The sequence below is a fragment of the Hyperoodon ampullatus genome, assembly GCF_949752795.1.
Source record: "Hyperoodon ampullatus genome assembly, chromosome: 2".
NCBI classification, from domain to species: domain Eukaryota; kingdom Metazoa; phylum Chordata; class Mammalia; order Artiodactyla; family Ziphiidae; genus Hyperoodon; species Hyperoodon ampullatus.
The window spans coordinates 4,588,654-4,609,437 of NC_136915.1; positions in this window are offsets into that span (position 1 = coordinate 4,588,654).

The window sequence follows — 20,784 nt, forward strand, 5'->3', positions numbered from 1 at the left end:
ATCGCTCCCTCCTAGATCCCACTGTCCTGGGTTGGGCCTTTGAATTGACCTGTTATTTTGGACCTATCGTCCCTGCCAGATTGCTCCAGAAACACCTGCCTATAACCATAGCTCTGACCTACTCAGCACCTGCTGGGCACTCTGCTTTTCACACATGGTCTCATTTCACCGTCAAACCCTCTGCAGCATGGTCTAAGCCCAAAGGGCAGCTGCTGGCCACTGTAGCTACTGAGCATGTGCAATGGGGCTCATCCAAATTGAGATGTGCTATACATGTGAAATACACAGCAGATTTTGAAGATTTCGTGCAAAAAAAAAAAAAACCAGAATGTAAAATCACATTGATGCGGACTTCCCTGACGGTCCAGTGGTTAAGACTCCGTGCTTCCACTGCAAGGGGCCTGGGTTCGATCCCCGGTTGGGGAACTAAGATCTCACATGCCGTGCGGCACAGCCAAAAAGTAAACTAAAATAAAATCTCATTGATGATTTTTTTATACGGATTACGTGTTGAAATGGTAATGTTTTTGAAATAGCCTGGGTTAATTAAATATATTCTTAAAATTCATTTCACTTGCTTGTTTTTAGGTTTTTTTGTTTGTTTTTCTGCTTTTTGTTTTTAATGTGGCTAGTGAAAAAAATTTAATGATGAAAGTTCTAGGGGATAGCACTGTTCTAAACAACTGAGAGAAGGAGGTATGTTGATTGTTGCCCATTTTACAGATGAGGAAACTGAGGCCCAGAGGGTTGGGCGACTTGCCCAAGGTCATGCAGCTAGTGAGTGATGAGGCTGGGACTTGAGCCTAGCACTGGAAGACTCCAAGTTTGTGCTCCTAACCAACAGGCCACACTGCCCCCATGGTGCCCCCATGGTTCCTGGCATGGTTAGGTGCTTGGCACACATAAAATGATCCCCCCATTGTCACATAAGACCCCCGTTCCCAGCTGGCTGCAGGCTGAGACAAGCGTACAAGAAACCACCCTTGTCATTCCTCAGGGGAGCCCCTCACCTCTGAGCACCCCCTGGCATAATGCACCTCAAGAAGGCAGAGCTTCCCTGCCCATCACCTCCCAACCCCAGGCCTGGCCAGGCAAAGGCTGCCCCTCCCAGGAAGCAGCTGTGGCCTTGAATGCCCCCTCCCACGCAAACCCAGCCCTCCTGGGAGCCTATCTATGGTTGGGCAGCTGCTGCGGGCTGTGCTAGGACTGAACCTGTCATCAGGGCAACTTGCAGAAGGGCAAGATTTGACCCAAACCTGCCCAAGAGCCGGAGGGGTGTGTCCTGGGCAAATGGCTGCTGACCCCAGGAACCATCCGCCTCTCCCTACCCCAGACTCTGGTCAGAGCATCACAGGTGGCCTGGGAAAGAAATGTGGTCCCCTTCCCAAAGCCCCATGTAGCCTTGTGGGGTAGGGCTGTCAAGTGGGGACCCAGCTGGAGGAAGGAGCCCGGACCATGGTCTCTGATGCTGTCCCTGCCTGCAGCCCAGGCTAAAGATGTCATCGTCCCCTGGAGCCCAGAGACCCCCAAGCACTGCCCTGCCCACCCACATGCCTCGGACTCAGTAAGAAGAGGTGGGAGGACACATTCAGAATCCCTTTCTGGGGCCCGAGAAACCGTCCACACAGTTCCTGCCCACAGGCCTGGAGCCAGCCAGCCACTTCCTCTGGCCGAGGCTGCTGTGGGCACCTGCCCATTTGCCCACCGCCACGGGCTTCCTCCCAGGCTCCTCGGAGGAACAGAGAGTGGCTGCGGGGAGAGCGGGAGCAGGACTGCGGAAACGGGGGTGAGATTCCCGTTCAGGACAATCACGCTCCGGGCACGAGCCCCGCCCCATCGCGCTGGGACCCACCACCCACCCGTGCTGGGCCCAGGCCAGGGGCTGGCAGGGTGCAGAGGACAGAGCCCACACAGACAGCTGTGTGCCCGGCTCTCCCACCCGCCTGCCTCAGCTCGCCCCCGAGGCCGGCTCACGCGCCGTGACCCACGCACCGTGTGCTGGGAACTCTTTCCCAGCCGGGGCCAAGAGGCACGGGGTCGTGATGGGGGGCCTGGTCCTGTGGCTCCGAGGCTGAGGGCGGGAACTGTGGATCTGGGTACCACCACTCACCACCCCACTGAGCCTTGCCTTCCCTTCCAGAGCAAAGGGGACACCAAGAATGGTCCCTGCCTCCAAAGGTGGGCATGAAGATGCAAGGAGCCATGGGAAGTCTTGGCACGGGGCAAGTCCCCTCTAAATGTGAGCTGTGAGGCCCCACGGATGGCAGGGACGGCCTTGCCTGGAGAGGCTGGGGGCAGGGCATGGGGAGCGGGCTTCACAGGGGTTGCTCCAAAGCCCCGGGGCTGGGTGAGGGCCCAGCAGCAGGAACACTTGGCACTTGGCCGTGACTGAGATGAAGAGGACAAATAGGAAGAGGGGGACAGACCCCTGCTTGGCCTCCCTGGCTTGTGTCTGGGACTGGCTGCGTGACCTCATGCCGGACCTCAGCCACCTTCCCTGCCTCAGTAGACAGGAACCTGCCAGGTGAAGCCATACAAGCAGACAGGACTGTCTGCCCCCCAGGCCACTCCCCCAACCCACCCTCTGGTTCCAGAACAGAGCCCGGCTGAAAGAGAGGGGGAGCTTTCTGCCAGGCTGGCCCGCGCCTGCCCCGTGCGGTCCTCCCGCTTCCCCCTGCTCCACACCCTGCCCGGCATCACAGGCTCCTGTCTCCCAGCCTCCTGCACAGGTGGGTGCTGTGCCCACCCCACCCCTCCAAGCAGCCACATCCCTCTGTCCACTTTGGCCAACGGGACAGGGTGCCCAGAGGGGCCTCCTCTCAGGTTCGACAGCTGTCATTTATGCCCACCAGGCATCCATTCTCCCTCTTGAGAGCAACATTGCCTGCCCTGCTTTGTGGAACCCGTGCCCCACGTGGTCTCTTTCTGTGCTGGATCCTAGGCCTAGCCATCACTTTCTGTGCCCTTTGGCTACAGGGAGGGGTCAGGAAAGGACCACGCCAGGCTGGGAAGTTGTGTCCCTGAGAGGCTCCTGCTTCTCCAGGCCTGCAGCCTGGGGTGGGGGCGTGCCAGAGCCTGGGGCCCCAGATGAGGCCAACAGAGAAGAGAAATGAGGCCCGAGACGCCGCGCCCTGCTGGCTTCCGCCACCCAGACCCGGGCTTCCATCACTGGCACTGGTGTCCTGACAGAAGCGGAGTCGCCAGCTCAAGGCTGGACGTTCTGCTGGGCCACTCATTAGCGGAGCTATGATAAAACAGCAATGATAACAGCCAGCATGGACCATGCCCTTGCTGTGTGGCGTGCGGTGTTTGAAGGGCTCCATGTGTCACCCCAGCAAGTCCTCTCAGCCACCGCACAACACCACCTCTATCTTTATCCCCACTGACACGGCCCGGTCGGCATCCAAACACCAGCCGCCGGGCTTAGCATCCCACACCACCTGTGCTGCCTCTAGGGGGGCTTAATCTCTCTGTGTTTCTGTTCCCTTACCTGCAATGGGGATAATACGAGAAATGGCACCTGTCCTGGGGCCTCGAACATGAACATTCCAGAAAGACTCGTCCCACCACCTGGCCCTGATCTTGGAGGCAGAGGACTGAGGCAGAGACCAGGCCTGAAGCCCAGAGCCAGGCCCTGCTGCCCTGCTCGCAGCCCAGCTGCGGGGCCCAGAGCCTGGCTCGGCCTGCCCTGTCTGCCTCCGAGGCCCCCAGGGTCCCTGTGCTCAGGCCCCTCTCCTCCACCGTCAGCGGCTCTCAGGAGGGGCCTTGTACCCCCACAGCTGCTGATGTGACGGGCAGCAGCACGTGCATGGTGAGCAGGCCGCAGGCTCTGGCCAGGGGGAGGCGGCCGGGTAGACCAGCTGTCCGGGCCTCCTGCACGCCCTCCTGGGAACGTGGGACTGCACCTACCCCCGAGGTCCTCGATGATGTCCAGGGTGGAACTCCAGGAGAAGCGCTCCACGGCCCCCAGCTCCAGCTCGGCCAGGGCACCGGGCAGGGCCTCCAGCGCGTAGGCACCCCGCTTCTTCCAGTAGAGAAACATGCTGAGGCCCGGGGAGGCCTCCCGGCCGGGCCCGTGCCCTCAGAGGCTGGGCGGCCCCGGGGACCCGGGTCCCCGAGGCCTGGACACAGTGGGTGCAGGGACTGCAGAGGGGCTGTAGAGACCCTGGGGCTGGCCACGGGCCGGCGAGCACGGCCCTCCCTGGGGAGGGGAGCATGCTGGGAGCGGCCGGGGGCCTCGGAGCTGACCAATGGCCAGGGCCCCAGCCCCACACAAAGCGCCTTTCTTCCCCTCCTACAGACATTTTACAAATTTCAACTTCCCGGCCCCCTCGGAGCCCCCCCCAAGGGGATGGGCTGGCCGTCTGGGGACGGCAGAGGCCCGGAAAAGAGTCCGATTGTTCCGTGATCTCTGTGCTAAGATAAGTTTTCAGAGGAGAAAAATGTGCTGCTCCAGGAGCAGTTCCAGCCCCCCACTCCTGACCTCTGACCCCAGCCCCCAGCCCCAGCTGGGCCCTGCAGGATTTCTCAGTGAGGAGTGGAAGCACCCATGGGGTGCTGTGGAATGACCCCAGCGCTGTTTTCAGCTGCCTGGCTGGGCCCCCTCCCCAGGAAGCACGAGGCGTGGCTTCCAGCTCCAGAGCAAAGGCCCCAGGGAGGCCTCCCAGGGTCAGAGGGCAGGAGCTGCTGGCCAGGCCTCAGCCTCCGCTGCCAGTGAGGCCCAGCATCTGCCCTCTGGGCTCTCACCAAGGGCCCTCCCTCGCTGGGCTGACCAAGGTTCCCCAGGCTGCCCACCCACTCCACCTCCCTCCCCAGACTGTGTCACCTACACCAACGGCTGCACCACACATGAAGCCCTGGGCAGGCCTCAGAGGCCTCGGGCATCGTCACAGAGCTTCACAGCCCCCTGCTCAGTGGGCAGAGGGTGGGGTGCGGGCAGGGAGGTCAGAAGGCCGGGGGCTGGAGGAGCCAGCTGCTGCAGAGCACAGATGAGGCACAGAGGAAGACACTGGCTCAGCTGATAAGCTGCAGGACTTGAATTTGAACCCAGGACTATATAGTCTCAAAGTCAGCTTGGGGGCCCAGACAGCTACCTGAGGGAGAAGGCCCGGTGGTCGGAGGGCAAAGGGGTGGCCCTGTGGGAATCCAGCCCGGATGCGGGAAGGGCACCTTGCTCGGCCTCCCAGCCAGCCTCTGCCACATTGCTGAGCCCCCTCTGTGTGACCCTGCCATTGCTCCCCAACCTTCCGGGGTCCCGAAGGAGCTAGCCCGGGTGGGGGCAGAGCTGGCCGCCCCCCACCCTGGCCCGACCAGTTGCCTGGTGACAGAGAGGCACGAGGCCCAGACAAGGGGAACTGGCAGCAGAAGGCTCCACTTTCCGGGTGAGGGGCACCCCAGGGCCGTGGCGGGTTGGAGGCTGGTAGGGGTAGCCGACCAGGCAGCCTGCACACCCCCAGCTGAGGGCTAAGGTGCCAAGAGGCAGCTCAAGTAATTCAAACCAGATGCCTGCCTGCCTGCCTGCTCACCCTCCTCCTCCGGCCCAGGGCCAGGGCCAGGGCCAGGGCCAGACGAATGCGGCCAGGCCCTCTGGTCCTTAATCACTGGCATCCACGTAGCCTGGGCCCGCACGAGGTGGGGGGCACCCTGGCTCGTGTTTACAGACAAGTGGCCAGTGTGTGGGTGCCAGGCCAAGCTCGGGGGAGTGAGATGATTTGTCCCCGGCAGCCATGGCTGGTCTCGGTGCCCACCGGGAGGGGCCAGGGTGGCAGAGTGAGCAGTGGTCCCCGAGCAGTTACCTAGTCCAGGTGCCTCTGCGTCTAGGCCTGGAGGGGCTACACTTGGCTGTGGTTTCAAAACTGCAAGCCCCAAACCCACCCCGCCCGGAGGCTGGTGGGAGATTCTTCCTAACCTCTGCTTTGGGTGAACACAAGAAGCCCCCCGACCACACACACACACCTGCGGAAGCCCTCCTCAGTGGTTGCTTGTGCTCAAGCCCCGGATGGTGCCGAGCTGAGCCTGGCTGTGCCCCTCCCCTCCCCGGGGCACATACAGCCCCCTCCCAGAGGTTCTCTCGGTCCCCACATGTGCCTTCTGCCTCCTACCACCCTGCCTTGGCTTGTGCCAGCCCTGCTGCCTGGTGTCCTCCTCTGGCTCCTCCTGTCCAGGCTAGAGGCCCGCATCCCCGACCTTGCCTCCATCCTCCCTGTGCAGGAGAGCAGGGGCGTCCGGACAGGCCCACCCGGGCTGGTCAAAGGGCCCCCAGGGTGTCCCAGGGGGGCCCAGCAGCCCTCATCACCATGCGGCAGGTGTCAAAGGCAGGTAGACACACCTGGGCCTTTTACTGGGTCTGGGGGAAACCAGGAAGCTAGACAACTAGTGACGCTGCTTACAAAGTGGGGAGAGGGCTCTTCGCCGCCTCTGAGGGAGCTGGGGTGCGGCGTGGCCGTCGTGTGTGCTGCCGTGTTCCCAGCCCCAGGTGGACACAGTGATGACAGTTACTGTGGACCAGGTGCCACCCTGAGCACCATTCGTACATTAGCTCCTTTAAGCCTCACATCAGCCCCATGAGGCCTCACATCAGCCCCATGTCCGAGATGGAGAAGCTGAGGCCAGGGGCCACTTCCTTGCCCAGGGCCACCCAGAGTGGGCAGGGGGCAAACCAGGGTGAACTCCAGAGCTGTGCTGTCACTGCTGGACTGCACTCTCTGGCCCTTGATGACGCAGTCACCGGGTACAGATGGGGACCCAGGGCCCAGAGGGAGGCAGGGCGGCCCCGAGCTGGAAGCCCATCCTCCCACAGTCCCAGGCCCACCTCTCCTGCCTGGCTCCTCCTGGAAGCTCATGACCTCTGGACAGGACGATCCCGGGGAGCCAGGAGACCAATGGCTCGTGCCCTCCTCTCGACATGCCCGACCCCAAACCCAAAGGTTTGTCCCCACTGCCATGAGCTCCCACTGGCCAGGGACCAGGGCTAGGATGGGCAGAGGGCCGGGGCAGCTTCATCCAGTTCCTGGCAATGGCCTTGGACATGGGGAGGGGGTCGAGCCCTCCGCAAACTGCAGCTGTTTCCTTGAGAGCAGAAGTGCCATGTGAAGGCCGAGCAGGAGGCCCGAGAGGCCCACTGAGTAAGGGGCTAAAAGAGGAAGAGGAGCAGGGGGTCCAAGCCGGCCATCAACCCCCATGCCAGCTGCCTCCCAGCCAGCCACGGCCTTGGCCTTGGGGGGAACCTTCCCTTCCTGAGTTCACCAACCAGGGGTCCCTGGGCCCCCTAGATGCCCCTTCCCCCTTCAGCCCTATCTGACCCCTTTCCCACCAGGATGGCTGAGGGCAGCTCCCTGAGGAGTAGAATGGTCCAGGTTCCTGCCTCTGACTCACTAGCTGGGTAGCCCCGGGCTTGACACTCCCTGAAGTCTCAGTTTCCACATCTGTGAAATGGGGTAAGGAGAGAGGCCGCCCCCACCCCCCGACCACTGTATCGTCTCCAAAAGATCCCACTCACCTGGGGCTAAGCAGAGAGCAAGTGCTTGCCCCACGGGGATGAAAACCTGGGGGGTCCCCGCCTTCTGCTAAGAGGCCCTGCCCCTCCCCCTCACCAGGTAAGGTCCTCCGTGACCCTCTGTGGTGCCCTGAGCTCCCCCAGCAGCAGGTGACCACATCTTTCCTCCACCTTCTGGAGTTTGGGGAGGACTGTCTGGACCCCCAGGGCAGCCTGGGAGCACCATCTTTGGGGGTGGAGGGAGTGGCCTGTAACAGAGCCGACGCGGCGGGGCGGTGCCCAGTGCCAGCTGTGCGGCTTGCGTGAGAAGCGGCCGCACGGGCTGTGCTGTGCTTAAGTGCTCCCAGGTCGGACTGCGGAGCCTGTTAGGAATTACGTCTGGCCGGCCAGCCAGAGGCCCGTTATATAACGTGGCACAGGGCAGGCACCAGCCACCCCTAACCCCCGGCTCCCCAGTTCCCCGGCCGCTGCCCCACTGGCCAAGCCTGAGAGGAGACGTGTCCCACTGACACCCTCCTGCCCGCCCCACGCACATAGCACACCAGACCTCCGGCTCCAGGTGAAGAGAAGAATCTGCTCCCACCTGCCAGGGCACACGCCAAGGACCCTCCAGGGCCACAGCCCCGTAGGGGCCCCCTGTGGGGTGGAGGCCACACCCAGGCAGCAGGCACGCCCCTGGGGCTGGCGCCTGCAGGAGGGGTGAACAGTGGGGCCTGGCATGGGCGGCACGGACCCCCAGCCCCCTGACACACACACACAGAGCAAACCATTCTGAAGGCTGGATACACAGGCCTGAAACCTCAGCCACCTGCGGGTCCATCAGTTTGGAAGGTGCTGGTGGAAACCTGGGCCGAAGCCACCTGGCTGAGAGCCAGCCTGGCCCTTAAGCCTCTGCCAGGCCACCGCCCCAGGCCCTTTCCCCAGACGCCTCCTCACGGCCCACTGCCCACCAGAGCAGGCTGCGTGCACCTTGCCCGGAGGGGCCTGGCACAGCGTGGGTCGCTCCACACCCCTGCAGGGCCCACCCAGCCCTTTCTCAAACCCTCGGGGGCCCCAGGGGCTGGGACTGAGGCTTGTGAGATGTCGGGTATAACAGGGCCCAGGACTCAGGATGGGGTTTGCAGAGCCTGGGACTGAGGCGGGCGGAGCCCCGTGGTGGGCTTCTTCCCCACCCCCAGGGTGGGCACCACGGGTCGCTCCTCGGCAGTGCCCCCCACAGCTGGGCTGTCCCAGCACTCAGAGTGTGGATGTGTGTGAGCCATCACCGTCATCACCGCCAGGGGACAGAGTTCTGCCGGCAGGGAGCCCTGTGCCAGAGACTGAAGTGGCTGGGCCCCTGTGGCCCTGGGCGGGAACCCTGTGCTGCTTTCACCCTGGCACTCCAACACGAACCCCTCAGAAGCAGAGGCTCCCGCTTGGCCAGGGACCCTGTCTCAGTCCTGGCTCTCCAGCTGCTGGCTGGGCACACAGTAGGGACACTGACATTAGCCAGGTCCCCTTGTGTGCTGGGCCCTGGACCCAGAGCCTTCAACAGGGAGCTCCTTTAAGTTGCCTAATGATGCTGTCATTGTGTTACTATCCCCGCATCGTCCAGAGCAGGAAGCTGAGGCGCAGGGGCCGCCTACAGACCTGACCAGGTCAGCCAGGAAGTGGGCGGGTGCTACTGCCAGAGTCTCCTCACCACCCCCCGACTCCATGCCACCTCTGTTCCCTCTGTGGCCAAGAAATTCAAGTTCCACCTGCCACGAGGATCCAGTCAATAAATAGCCCTCCCTGCCCATCACTGCCAGCATCCCGAGCTGAGCCACAGGGGCTCAGGGGGCCCCATCTCGGGGGCCCATCACAGTGACCCTCCCTTCCCCAAATGCACCCCTGCTTCAGGACTCTGGGGGCCCTTCAGGCTTAGACAAGCCTCCCTGACCTTTGAGCCCACTGATCACGATCCTCGAAGTAAATGGGCCCCTTCCTGGGCTCCCCTGAGTGTGTATGTGGCGGGGGGAGGAGGGGGGACAGCCAGACAACAGGCCCCCCAGACCCAGGCAACTCCCCAGAGGCGAAGGGGTGGGAGGTCTAGTCACTGTCCAGCATCTGGCTTGACCGTCCTCACCCACCCATCTACCCACAACGGCCTGGCGACAAGCACACCCTGGGGCGGGCTGGCCACGGACCAGCCGCCCACGCCATTCTCAGCTCTGCCTCTAGAATGCCCTGGCCCCGCTCAGGCTACCACCACCGTGTCTGGGGCCCCTGCCTCGCTCTTGCCCCTCCAAGTAAGCCTCCAGAATGCAGCCTGGCACCTGGGTTCAGATCCCAGCTCCGGCTGGCTGTGTGGCCTTGGGCAAGTTGCTTAGCCTCTCTGGGCCTCAGTTCCCTCATCTATCCAGTGAGGGTACTCACAGGACTACCTCCCAGGGTTGCTGTGGGGATTAAACGACTTAATCCGGAAGAGCGGCCTCCACACTCAGGCCCCTGGTGGGAGCTCCATGGACGGTGACCAACAATCACGGCAAGAATACAAAGCAAGGGGACTTCCCTGGCGGTCCAGTGGTAAAGAATCCGCCTTCCAATGCAGGGGACGTGGGTTTGATCCCTGGTTGGGGAACTAAGATCCCACATGCCACGGGGAAACTAAGCCCACGTGGCACAGCTACTGAGCTCGTGTGCCTCAACAAGAGAGCCCGTGTGCCTCAAACTACAGAGCCCATGCACCCTGGAACCCTCGCGCCACAACTAGAGAGAGAAAACCCGTATGCCACATCTAGAGAGAAGCCCGCGCACTGCAACAAACACCCAAAGCAGCCAAAAAATTTAAAAAAAAAAAAAAAGAGTACAAAGCAAGGGAATTCCCTGGTAGTCCAGTGGTTAGGGTTCTGCGCTTTCACTGCTGAGGGCCTGGGTTCGATCCCTGGGTCGGGGAACTAGGATCCCACAAACCACGTGGCGTGGCCAAAAAAAAAAAGCAAATCTGAAAATGTCCCTGATTTAATTAAAAATCTGCTCCCCACGCCCTGTGGGGCAAGGCCACCCTCCATGGCATGGCTGCTCAGACCTTCCCAGACCTGCCTCCACCCACCGCTCCCTGGCGGACTGATGGCTCCATCCCCCAGCCACAGAGCCAGGCCGCCCTTTGGTTCTGCCTCTGCCGCAGGTGACCACACTGAAAGGTGCAGTCTGGATCCATCTGGACTGGGAGCCCCTTGAAGCAGCTACTGGCTTAATTCCTCCCTGAACACAGGGCCCAGGCCAGCCTCGCCCAGAGCAGGTGCCAGGACAATGCTCATTGACTTGAACTTGGATCAGTCCATAACCAACCATCTCTCGCAGGGTCAACTTCTGAATACCTCAAAACTCAGTCCAGTAAAGGTGGCAGGGAGGATCCCAGCTCAGAGGGCAGCCCACAGGCCTGGACACCTGGTCTGGGGTCAGATCTGGCCACCCCGCTGGAGGAGCAGGGACCCCAGCTAGACCCAGGCACTCTGTCAGCTGGTGCGCCAGGGTTTTCCCAGCCTGGGGAGGGGGGAGAGGAGGAAATGGAGGCTTGCCTGTATCCCCAGGGCTGTCTGTGGTGATGGCAGGATGGCCACATTCCAGTCTTGCTGCCAGCTCCTGGCCACTGCAGACTTTTAAACCTGGCCAGACAGTCTGAGAGGCTGGGCCTTCTTGAGGGCCAAGTCTGTCCAAGGAACAAAGGCTTTTGAGCCAGGCTCCCAACCACAGAAAAGACTGGCCAGCCTTCCAGGACAGCTGGAATTTCAAAATATCTAACCCATTGTTGGAACACCAATCCCAATGGTTGGAAACTATTGTTGGTGTCCCCTTGGACACCCCCAGCAGAGACCCAGGTTGCCTGGGACAGGTTTTGTCTCCCTGTTGGCCCTCGGAGGCCAGAGACCCCTCCTTCTCCCAAGCCCAGGCTGTAGGCCCGGCCTACAGAGGCAGTTTCTGGGCAGGGCAGCTGCTGGGTCTTAGGCTGCCATGGCTTTGTAGAGGATGCTGGTGCTCAAGAGCCTCCCAATGGGCCTGGAGAGGTGTTGCCTGGGTCCTGCTCATTTGTATCTCAGAAAAATCAAGCAGATAATGGACAGAGAGTGACCATGCGTGTGTGCGTGCGTGTATGTGTGTGCACACGCATGAACATTATTTTAGATACTTCTCTCTGAGGAAGGTGACTTTCAGCAGAGACTGGAATGATGTGAGGGAGCTAGCCATGCAGATATTTGAGAAAACAGCAAGTGCAAAGGCCCTGAGGTAGGGACATATATTGTGTTCTAGTAAGGTGACCAATGGATGCAATTTGCCTCGCCCAGACTAAGAGGATTTCTGGGACACAGGACTATTAGTTTTAAAACCAGGATAAGTCGGTCACCCTAGCAAAGAAACTTCAAGGAGGCGACTGTGGCTGGCACAGGGTAAGCATGGGGCAGAGATAAAGTCAGAGAGGTGACAGGGCATGGGGTCCTGCACAGTCCTGTGAGGACTTTGCCTTTCATTCTGAGGGAGACGGGACCATCAGATTTGTGGGGTTTTTGTTTTTGTTTTTTGTTTTATTTATTTTTGGCTGCGTCGGGTCTTAGTTGCGGCACATGGGATCTTCGTTGAGGTGCTCGGGCTTCTCTCTAGTTGTAGCGTGCGGGTTTTCTCTCTCTAGTTGTGGCGTGCGGCTTCCATAGCACGTGGGCCCTGTAGTTTGAACCATGCGGGCTCTAGTTGAGGCGTAAGCTCAGTAGTTGCAGCAAGCGGGCTTAGTTGCCCCGTGGTATGTGGGATCTTAGTTCACCAACCAGGGATCGAACCCATGTCCCATGCATTGTAAGGTGGATTCTTTACCACTGGACCACCAGGGAAGTCCCATCGGAGTTTTTTTTTTTTTTAACAGAGGAGGAACATGATCTGACTTAGATTTTAAGAGGCTATTATCACAGAAGTAATTACAGGTGAAATGCGAGGAACTTATGAACATGAGGGGATTCTACGAGGGTACAAGGGACCTCCCGACCCTGTTGTGGCTCTGAGTTGGCCACAGAAATCCTCTGCCTTACCTCATTATGATTCTAACAAACTTTAGTTTCTTGTGCTTTAAAAACACACAATGGGGACTTCCCTGGTGGCGCAGTGGGTAAGGCTCCACACTCCCGGTGCAGGGGGCCTGGGTTTGATCCTTGGTCAGGGAACTAGATCCCACTTGTGTGCTGCAACTAAGAGTTTGCCTGCCACAACTAAGGAGCCCGCATGCCTCAACAAAGACCTGACGCAACCAAATAAATAAATAAATAAACAAATATTTAAAAACACATCATGGGGAATTCCCTGGCAGTCCAGTGGTTAGGATTCCATGCTTGCAGTGTAGTGGGGACGGGTTCGATCCCTGGTCAGGGAACTGAGATCCTGCATACCACGTGGCACGGCCAAAAAAAAAAAAAAAAAGATATAGTTCATACAAATAGTTAAAAAAAAAACCATAAAAACACACCATGGTTTTGGAAACAACATGTAAAAAGAGACAATATGCTAAATGCTTTGAACATTTAGATCCTTCAGTGGGGACTCTCCTTCCTACAATAGTGGATTAGGTAATTCAGACCAAACTTCCATCTTGGGACAACCAAAAAGCTGGATGAAAAAAAATTTTTTTTAATCTTAAAAACATCAAACCCCATGAAACACAAAAGAGGAGGATCTAGGGAGATAAACAGATGGTTTTGCTCTCAGGGTATTTATGCATTCTGAAGAAAGAGGGGGGAAACAGCTTCACTTCTAACAGCTTTGTGGAGCTAGGGGAAAAAATCAAAGTCCAGGGAACCTCAGGCCTGAGTTTGGATCAAAGTCATCCCAGACTGGTAGTGTTTCCAAGCATATGGCAGAAGCATATGAACATCCTGTATCATCCTAGGCCTCAAATTTTTCTTGCAAATAAGTTTAAAAATACAATGTCCAACACACAGTCAAAGATAACCAGGCACACAAGTAACTAAGACCCCATGTCTGAGAACCAACAGAAACACAAAAACTTGAGGTACTGGAATTACCAGACACAGACTCAAACACTGCCTCCTCTGAGTTCCACAAAACCCTGGGTGGTAGATATGGCTGTTGACTCCACTTTAAAGATAATGAAATTAAAGCTCAGAAGGCTAGTGACTTGCCTACAACCATCCAGCTAGTAAGTAGGAGAGTTGTGATTGAATATAGGTCAGTTGCTTCTGTAATCATCTGTGCTATTAAAAACTTACTACATAAGAGGGTCCTTAGAAGGACCATGGAGTGCTCTTGGTGCCCCCCCACCATGGAAGTTCTAGAGGCATGATGTCAGAGCCTGCAGCTGCCCTTGCACCTTGGCCAAGAGCCACAGCATTTCAGTAGTAGGGGTGGACAGAGAAGAGAAGTGCCTGAGACCATGTAAGGGGACACCTGCCCAGCCACCCACCCTCATGTGTCAGGGACGGGCTCATGGAAAATGATGACCAGGAGACATAGAAAGAAGGACTGAAATACTCTGCTGATGGGGCAATAATTGGCTTTTCTGGATGACAACTTGGAAATGGCCATTAAAATGCAAAATGCTCAGCCCCTTCCACCCAACAATTCCACTTCCAGAAATTTATTCTATAGATACTCTTTCACAAGTCCACAGAGATACAGGTATAAGAATGTTCACTACAGCATCATTTACAGGAGTAAAAAACTGGAAACAACCCCAAATGTCCACTCATAGAGAGCTGGTTTATTTATTTTTTTTATTAAAAAAATTTTTTTGGATTAAGTGCACTTTTTATTTTTTATTTTTATTTAATTTATTTTTTTTTTGCCATGTGGCTTGTGGGATCTTATTTCCCTGACCAGGGATTGAACCCGTGCCCTCAGCAGTGAAAGCAGTGAGTCCTAACCACTGGACTGGAGGGAATTCCCTAAAGAGATAGTCTTTTTTTTTTTTTTGGCCTCGCCATGTGGCTTGCAGGATAGATTCCCGACCAGCGACTGAACCCAGGCCACAGCAGTGAAAGCCCAGAATCCTAACCACTAGGCAACCAGGAAACTCAAGGGCTAGTTTAAAAATTAAGTTATAGGGACTTCTCTGGTGGTGCAGTGGTTAAGAATCCTCCTGCCAATGCAGGGGACACGGGCTCAAGCCCTGGTCCGGGAAGATCGCACATGCCACGGAGCAACTAAGCCCATGCGCCACAACTACTGAGCCTGTGCTCTAGAGCCCGCGAGCCAAAACTACTGAAGCCAGCGCTCTAGAGCCCGCGAGCCACAACTACTGAAGCCAGCACTCCTAGAGCCTCTGCTCTGCAGCAAAGAGTAGCCCCCACTCACCACAACTAGAGAAAGCCCGCACAGCAGCGAAGACCCAATGTAGCCAATAAATAAATAAATAAATAAATTTATTTATTAAAAAAAAAAATTAACGTATATCCATATGAACCATGAAGCCATTCAAAAGAATGAGGTAGATTTTCATGCACTGGCATTTTTAATTTCCAAAATATAGTATTAATTGGCAAAAGCAATTGCAAAAATGCATATTTTCTTCAATTTCATTTCAACATTTTTACATAGACACATATTTAGGTATGTGCACTGTGTACATATTCATAGAAAAAAATCTGAAATGCAACTGGAAATAACAGAGAATCAGGACTTGTATCTTCATTATTTGTGTACTGTTTGAGAATGAAAATGTATTATTTGTATAAGCAGAACAAAGTAAACACAGGCATACATGTGTGTGCATATGTATATATATATATATATTCATATGCTAATTTAAAGGGCTTAAACAATCACCTTTCACCTGCATTGTTGTAAAAGCCTCCTGATTCTTTGGCTCTTTATTTGCCATGTTTTCCTTCTCAAACTCCCCCAAACCCACTCTCCAAACTGCTATCGAAAAGGATTTTCTTAAAATGCAAGTCAGAAAATGCTACCTACCCTGCTAAAAATGCTTAAATGCTCATCACCCCAAGGATGAAATCTGCAGTCCGCAAGATGCTCGACCGTCCTCTCTAGGGACTGACCTCTGCACCGTCTCCTTAGAGCTCTCCCCTCCAGCAGCTCCTGCAACGCTCTCCCACCCCTCAGTCATCCCACTGACCGTCCCAGTCAGGCTGCACAAAATGCCGTTTCTAGCTCCTGTTTTTCTCTCTTCCTGAAATGACCTTTCTACCCTTACTCTTTACCCAGCTGACTCCAGTTTATCCTTTAGGTGATGTCACTTCAGAAAATCTCCAAGATTGGTAGTGTCGTAAGAGGAATCTTACGTGTGAACCCATTAACCCGCAATGGCTCTATTTAACACACATCAAACTACTTTTCAATTTCCTGCTGACACGTCCGTGTTACTCAGTGCGATTCTAGAAGGATGGGCGTGTATCTTGCTCATGACCTTCTCCCCAGCCCCTGGCACAATGCCCAGTGATTAATGTGTTCAATAACTATTTGGCCATTGATTACATGAGGAACTGTGACACATTGAAGCTTATTAAACTTTAAAACTTGGAAATACAGCAAAAGCAAAACTAGTTGTCCTTTTCTTTTTTTTTTTTTCCGTTTTTGGCTGAGCAGCGAGGCTTGTGGAATCTTAGTTCCCTGACCAGGGATTGAACCTGGTCCCTCAGCAGTGAAAGTGCAGAGTCTTAGCCACTGGACCACCAGGGAATTCCCACTAGTTGTCCTTTTACTGTCAAAGAAAAAAAAAAAAAAAAAAGAAAGGAAGAAAGAAAGAAAAAAAATAATAAAGGGCTTAAAGACACAATCAGGGAATTCCCTGGTTGTCCAGTGGTTAGGACTCCGCACTTCCACTGCCATGGGCCAGGGTTCGATCCCTGGTCGGGGAACTAAGATCCCACAAGCCGCATGGTGTGGCCCCCCCAAATTTTTTTAAATGACACAATCAGGCTGAAGCAGCATAGATGGCCATTCTCTGATGTCCATGTGGCAGCCATGATTTTGCGGACCACCCCCCAAAAGGCCTAGAGACCATATTTCACCCAAGCCTGGAAACAATCTCCCCCGGCTGAGTGAGCAGTGATGGACTTTGAGTTAACTGGACATCGGTCACTGGGGTTCGTGTATTAGGGTGACAGGCCCGCCAAGGTGAATGGCACACGTCCGTCTTACTCTCTGGCCACTCAAGGCGGAGATCCCAGCGTGGTAGTTAAGCTTCACTTGGGGGTGTGAGCCAGAGGAGGGCTACATCAGCAGTGCAGACCCTTCCTGGGGTGGAGACAACCCTGCAGTGAGGCCTGGGTGGGTGCTAGGAGTTCTGTGTGACTCACTGTCTGCTTCCTCAATCTGTCTTGGGCCAACGGTGGGGCTGGGGAGGAGGGGGAGACAGATGAAGGTCGGAATGAGGGCTCATGGGAGTGCAGAGGGGTCAGTGGCTAACACACCCTCAGGCCGTTCCTCTTTGGCCAGGAATGGGGTGTTTTCCAGGCCAGGGCTCTGATTCTGGGGCGCTGGAAGGCTGTTTGATTCCATGAACGCCATTCCTGACCCCCTCTGCCAAAACGCGTCATGGCACGAATCAAAAGTGAACTTACAAATATTGACGGTTTAGGAGGAATTTCACAGCCCTTCTTGAGAGAGGTACAAAGGCACGGTTGGGAACCTATCCCTGAGCATCCTGGCAAGGGGGACACGACTTTAATGCACAAAACTGAAGGTTTCAAGGTCTGGGGGCTCCTTTCCCTCCCCACCGACCTTCCACCTCCCAGGAGAGGAAGCTGGGGAGCAGCTTCCCCCGCCCCCGACCCCGCCACTGGCCCCTCCGCGGCAGCTGCCAGGGGAATAGCTCTTCACGCGGGACCCTGCTCTTTCTCCTTTCAGGGCTTGGAAGGCTGAAACCGAAAGCCTCCTTCCTCTGCCTTCTCAGAAGACAGGACACTATCTGCACCTAGATCAGAGATGATGGCGAAGGCTCACTGGGCGACCCCTGCCTTCCGCGCTCTCAAATTCATTAAATCACTGTGAAGGAGAACATGTGGCCAGCCTGCAGGAGGGGCTCTTAAAGGGCCCAGGCGAATTCAGCAAGCAGCCCCTCCAAGACCCACAAAATCTCCTCTTCTCATTCTGTCGTCCACCCTCCTTTCTGGACCGAAGAGGAAGAAAACATACTCACCGCTTCCTGGACGAAGACTGAGCCAGCCGCGAGGTGGAGACCCATATTTTGTCAGGACTGAATTCATGTTTGACCTCTGGGGTGGTGGCACCTTTCCTGGCCCTTGAGCCACGTGCTCGACCCACAGTCCCTGTCCCTCTCTGCCCAGCTGCAGTCCCAACACTGGAGGGCTTCTCCCAGACTCAGCCCCAACCTTAATTTCTCCAGCTGAATCGTCTGCACAGAAAACCACCGAGCTCTCAGCCCTGCCAATTCTCTTCTCCGACACAGGCCCCCTGGGCGCTGTATATTTTAACGTATGGACTCTGTGGCCGCGGTTTGCACTGTTTCCTTGCTGGTGGTTTCCTCCCCTTGGATTTTCCATCCCCAAGTACCCATATGCTCCCTGGCACGCACTTCTCACACTGCTGGCTGCCTCAGAGGGTGCCTTCCCTCCTTTCCCAGAAAGCAGTGCCACGAAGACCCTCGTCTCTGCAATGCCAACAGCCAGCAGCAGCCCCCGGCTGGACTCCTGGGTCAGGAGGAAGGCCTGGAAGTTGGGTGGCTTCTTCCTGCCCGGCCGACATTCACAGCCCGGAGACAAGCCCGGGTCCAAAGCATTCGAAAAACCCAAGCCACAGTCCGCTGAGCAGCACAGCAGCGTCGGGGCCAGTCGCCATGGCAACCCTTGGCTTCCCAGCCCAACACATTGTCTGCCCGGCGGCTCGGCTGTTTGCCGATCCCCAAGACTGCTTACTCAGCTCCCGGGATCTCCAGATTGGACCTGCTGCCCCTCAACTCCAAGCGCGGCTCCTTTCAGACTGCTCCCTCACCCCACGGCCCACCCTCTGCCCCATTCTTTTCCTGGCAAAGCCTTGGAAATAACTTTAACTCAGCCAAGGCTTTCTGGAGGCCCTACCTCACGTGGCTCTTCCCCTACTGCACAGATGGCCCCCATATTTATTTTAGCCACTGTTCAGGCTTGGCCTGTCAGCCAAGTCTCGTTGTCTCTACCAGGCCCCACCCTGGGGACGAGGGCCGAGGGGCTGAGCGCTCGCTCTCGGAGAGGCGGCTACAGACACAGACCCCCGGCTTGCTGGCTAGCTTTCTTCCTATTTGAACTCTTCTGGGAGCAAAATTCTTTTCCCTGCTCATATACTCTCAAAGATAGTCCAGAAGCGATTTAACTTACATACATGGGCCCAAAAGGAAAAATGGAGATGAACTCCCACTGGAGTTTATCCCGCTCAATACTGAAACAGAGAAAAGGTGCTGGGCACTTGCTGGGGCTTCCTGTCTTCCCCACTATGACACCCAGATTTCACTACCCCCTTTCGATGTTTTCCCCATAATTTCCCCTAAACAATTTCCGAGAATAAAATGGTCTATCTGTATACGTAACAAAATTACACAATTAAAGTCACATTCTCAAAAATATTTAATGATACAGAAGTTCACATATTAAGTGAAAAGAGCTGGATAGAAACCATACATACAGTTGGACACCAGTTTTATAAAACACACACACACGTGCATTTTAGAAAAATACTGGACGAGACAGCATCACAGCATCAACAGTGATTCGGTGCTGGTGGACTTCAGGATCATTTCCTACATGGGTAAACTGGTCACACAACTTTAAAAGCAGTTAGTGGGGTTTATGAGAAACTCCCAGGAGCGGGTGATCGGTGGAAGCCCTGGGACCTTCCTCTCCGGAGCCCTGAGCAGGACCCGCAGCAGGAAGAACGGTGTTAAGGGAAACCGGCCCGGGGACCGCCAGGTAAGATGGTTTCCAATGGCGACAGTTTCTGCTTTGTCCCAGTGTGACTGTGAGGGACACAATCGTGGTCCTGCCTTCTGGATTTACAACCCTTAGAGACAGGCCGCATGCTAAGAGTTACTGCTTCGCCTGCTGTAGACACGCCTCTCGCCCTCCTCACGCAGGGGCCCCGAGGGAAGCGCTATCCGCCCATCTTAGAGGACACAGGCTCAGGTTAAATACGCCCTCAAAGCTACACTGCTAGCCAGCGGCCCAGCCAGAAGGTGAACTCAGAGCTCCAACATCAAAACCTGCTGCCTTAACCACTACATGGCCTCAACCGAATCTAAGGGAAACAACTACCAGATGCTTTAAGAATCACCGTCCCATGTCCCTTGGTCCTCTCGCCATCTGTCGGGCAGAAACCTGAGTGCCCGGAAGGGTGAGGACCCGCCTGTCACAGGGACCCCAGGAGCGGCAGCGGGCTCCCTTGCTTCAGCTGGGGCCCCACCACCCCCATGTCCTCTCTGGCCAGCTACTTCCAGGATTCGATTTTTCAAACACCAAGGCACCTCAAGAGGCGGTTCACCGACCCGTCTCCCCTTTCCTAAGTCCTCAGTTCTAAGCGGGGGTCTCAGAGGATACAGTGGTGTCTGCCCCCGAGGCCTATCGGGGGACAGACGGAAGCAGAACTACCTGTCTTCACAAAATAAAATCAACCCTAGAATTGGAGAATCTTTTCATTTTCATGTCTACCTGTCCTGGAAACAGATCTAGACAGCTGATTTTCAAGAACCACAAAATCAGTGACTAAGGGTTCTTGTTCTAAGTCATATATTCCTTTACTTTTCTTAAAATAAGCATGACCTGCTTTAAAAATCACACGCAGAAATGACTGAGTTTTTGTTAAGAGTATCTCCAGCGCAGAACTCACTACCCATCCTGAGTCATCACAGACAGTGGAAATGACAGAAAGCCCAAGCCATCGCCACTGATAATCAAACACACCAGGCGGATGCACCGTTGCCAGTCTGACTGGCACACCTGGAGCTGACCACAGCGCCCCGTCTCCAGCATCTCTGGATGCTGACACAGGCCTAGGTGGGCTCCACGGCCATCTCCAGCTGCCGTATGGCCAGCTGACCAATGGCTGACAGCTCCCTCTAGCGGGAACGTTTTGTTTTCTTTACCGATGGGGACTGAAGCCCGCAGCCTTAAAGGCCAGCAGGAAACAGGCTAAAAGCGAGCCTGGATTTAATGAAAACGCAAATGACAGGCCACCACTTGCTGCTAAAGACCTACAGTATTATTGTAAAGGTACAGGAACTTGGGAAGGAGGCAAAAAGTTGATGGTGGATTGTCTGTTAATAGTCTTTGCAAGGCCAAGAAAGAAAACCATGTACAAGTTAAATTTAGATGTAAATAAGAAGCAAC